Here is a 3,708-nt window from a genome sequence, read left to right on the forward strand (position 1 = left end):
GCACGTATGGACCCTGGAGACGCGGCGCCGGCGTCCAACTTGGCGAAAGCGACGCGGATTTGTGAAGCAGACACGTTGAGAACACACGCCGTGGTCACATCCGAACGGCTGCGCGTGTCGATCAGAGAGTATATATGCCTTCTTTTTCTGACACGGTGTTTTGGCTTCCAGGTGCGTCTGCAGTAGATGTGGTGAATAGTAAATTTGTTTAAAATAGTAAAATAAAAATTAGATTTTTTTGTGATGCTAGATGCTCATGTGTGGGAAATTCGTGCCAAATATTCGTGGAGTTTGGACATTTCAGTAGCTCTTAGCAAAAAAAATAAATTTTAGGGTTGTAAGAGAGTTTATTGTTCACGTACTATTTTTACTAATCTTGTCCTTTTATCATGGGTTTCTCAGATGTCCAAACAAGCTGAAATTTGACACGAACATCACGCACTGTAATATCTTTTATCTAAAAAAAATCAGAATTTTTTAAATTATTTAGTATTTTTTGAAATTTACTGTTCATCAGGTGCAGATGAGCCCAGACACCAAATTGAATATCCCTTCTTTTTCGAAGTCTATGCCGGGAATGACTATTGGTGTTGTCATGCTATTTGCTTGCTGCTATGGCAGCCTTTCTAGCACAAAGAGGCGGGGAACCACCGTCCATCGGTCAAAATTTGTACTCCCTCCAATCTGTATTAGTTGTCATTGGTCTACTGCAAAGTTAGTAGGGAGTACATTAGATTCAGTAATCCATAATGATGTCTGGGCTTAGATGATCTAATGAACAGTAAATTCAAAAAAATAGCAGCTCAAGAATTCTAACTTTTTCTGTCAGGCTAAATGGAGGGTGCTCCAGGAGATTTGTACCATCACGGGGTCTAAGGCAGGGCGACCCGTTATCTCCTTACCTCTTTCTATTTTGTGTGGAAGGTTTCTCGGCGTTGCTCAAAAATGCACAAATGGAAAACGAGCTGAAGGGTGTCTCCTTTGGGTGCACTGGCCCCAATGTGACACACCTCCTATTCGCCGATGACAGTATTGTGTTTCTTGAGGCCTCTCATAGTAACTTCGAAGTGCTCAAAAATATTCTACATGTGTATGAGGAAGCGTCTGGGCAGAAGGTAAATTTAAATAAGTCGTCGATTTTTTTTGGAAAAGGATGCCAGGACAATGAAAAGAATGTATTAAAGGCAATCATTGAAGTACAATCTGAAGCATTAAGTGAGCGCTATCTTGGCCTGCCAACGGTGGTGGGTAGATCAAAAGATGGCGCTTTCAAAAATGTGAAGGAAGCCTCAAGGGGCAAAGTTACAGGATGGAAGGGCCAATGACTTTCAAAGGCAGCTAGAGAGGTGCTTGTTAAGTCTGGGCTTCAGTCTACCCCGACGTATCCCATGAGCTGTTTTCAACTCCCAAAGAAAACGTGCCGGAACTTGACTTCGATCTCTTCGAACTTCTGGTGGGGTGCAGCCAATGGAGATAGAAAGGTACACTGGATTGCTTGGGACAAGATGTGCACTACAAAACGTGAGGGCGGTATGGGCTTCCGTAATTTTGAAGTGTTTAACCAAGCACTGCTGGCCAAACAAGCTTGGCGGATTTTGCGGAATCCTTCATCTTTGTGTGCACGAGTGTTGAAAGCCAGATATTTCAGAGATGGATCCATTATGAACGCAACATGTCCAAGCAATGTCTCTTTTACTTTTAGAAGTATTATTCATGGAAGAGATTTGCTTAGAGAGGGAATTATCTGGCGGATTGGTGACGGAAGTAATATAAATATTCATCATGATCACTGGATCCCGAGAGTGGGTAGTCTCAAGCCACTGGGCGAGATACATGTACCCGGTGTCACCAAAGTGAGCGATCTGTTAAACTCACATGGCACAGACTGGGACGTACCTAAGGTTACAGAGATGTTCACACCAGAGGATGCACATGATATCATGCAGATCAATATTGGAGGACCAAACGTGGAGGATTACTTAGCCTGGAACTTCACAAATAACGGTATTTTCACTGTTCGATCGGCGTACCACCTCGGGATGTCTATCCGACGTGCGAAGGCAGGACAGCCGGGGCCTTCGTCCTCAGTAATACATCATAAAGGGTGGCTTGCGCTCTGGGACACTTGCGCGCCAGGCAAAGTCAAAATCCACACATGGAGGCTGATGAGAAATGGATTGGCCCTAGGAAAGGAACTAGACAGGCGCAAGATTAAGAAGGGTGTGGTCTGTGTTGCATGTGGAAGGGAGGAGGACGTGATGCACAGGTTTTGGAGATGCCCTCACTCGGCATGTTTCTGGAAAATGATGCGCTCGGAAATGGGTGTCCCGGTGGCGATCCCGCCGGTGTATGTTGACTCCCAGAGCGCGTTACAGCGTTGGATGATTGAATGGCTAGCGGAAGCATCGTCAGATCAGAGAGAGGTGATGATCCAGAGCTTGTATGGCCTGTGGCTTGCTAGGAACGAGGCAAGGGATGGGAAGAGAATAGTAGAGCCACTAGCTGTTGCAAAAACGGTGTGCTCATATATGAATGAGTGGCGAGCTGTGCAGGTCATACGGGAGAAGACTCATTTGTCACCCAACCACACTGTGCGTTGGCATCCACCGACGGACGGATGGCATAAAGCGAACTCAGATGGAGCTACACTCAAGGCGGGGGAAAGGAGTGGAGGAGGCGTGGTAATTCGTGATCACCACGGTGCTTTCCGGGCTGCTGCATGTCATTGTTTTGCCTCGACGTCAGACCCGGAGATCGCGGAGATCCTTGCATGCCGACAAGCAGTGAAACTTGCAAGGGAGCTGCATGTGGAGAAACTCGAGATGGAGTAGGACTGCAAGAATGTGGTTAACATGTTGAATGACCAGACCAAGAACCTGGGTGCAGCTGGACCGGTGGTGGAAGAGATCAAGGGCACGCTTCAAGATTTTGAGGCTCATAAAATTAGTTGGACGAGAAGATCAGCGAATAGCGCTGCGCATATTCTAGCAAAACTTGGTGTTAGTGATGAGTTGTGTAATGTGTGGCTTCAATCCCCGCCGGACTGCATTCTGCAGGTCGTTGCGGCGGAAATCCCAGACTTTGTTGAATAAATGAAACATGTTTCACCCCTCAAAAAAAAAGAATTCTAACTTTTTTTCAACACCCAAGATGCTCGAGTTTTCTATGAGTGTGCAAAATTTTGTGCTAAAATGACATTTGAGCAGCTCATGCACAACAAAAAAAACAAAATCAGGTCTGTACACTGCATTTTTTGTGTTTCTTTGAAAGCTTTTTTTTTACCACAACCTTCTCGAATGTCCTAACATCACAAACAATTGCACGTACTGTGCATACTCAACCAACTTGGATGCCAAAAACTCAGTTTTAAAAAAAAGATTGTGTCGTTTTTTTTCTATGAATTTATTATTCATGCGCCGGTGCGGCCGCTCTAAAAGTTCAGTAAAGCCGTGCTTCATTATGTTATGCTTTCTAAATATTTGTTGTGTATGTATGTCTTGTGATAGTATCTCTATGGTGAAGACGGCGTGTCATACTTAACAAAAGTTGTATGGCTCCATCCATATCCTACTAGAATTGTCACAACAGATACTAGAGATTGTAGAATTTGAAAGATCTCCCCCGTCCCTCGCATCTGGCGACACGGGGAGACCCTCAGCGCCACACCCAAGGGTTGCATGGCCTTGGTTGCTCCTCACCCGACTGCTT

This window comes from Triticum dicoccoides, chromosome 7A, assembly GCF_002162155.2.
Source record: "Triticum dicoccoides isolate Atlit2015 ecotype Zavitan chromosome 7A, WEW_v2.0, whole genome shotgun sequence".
In the NCBI taxonomy this organism is placed as follows: domain Eukaryota; kingdom Viridiplantae; phylum Streptophyta; class Magnoliopsida; order Poales; family Poaceae; genus Triticum; species Triticum dicoccoides.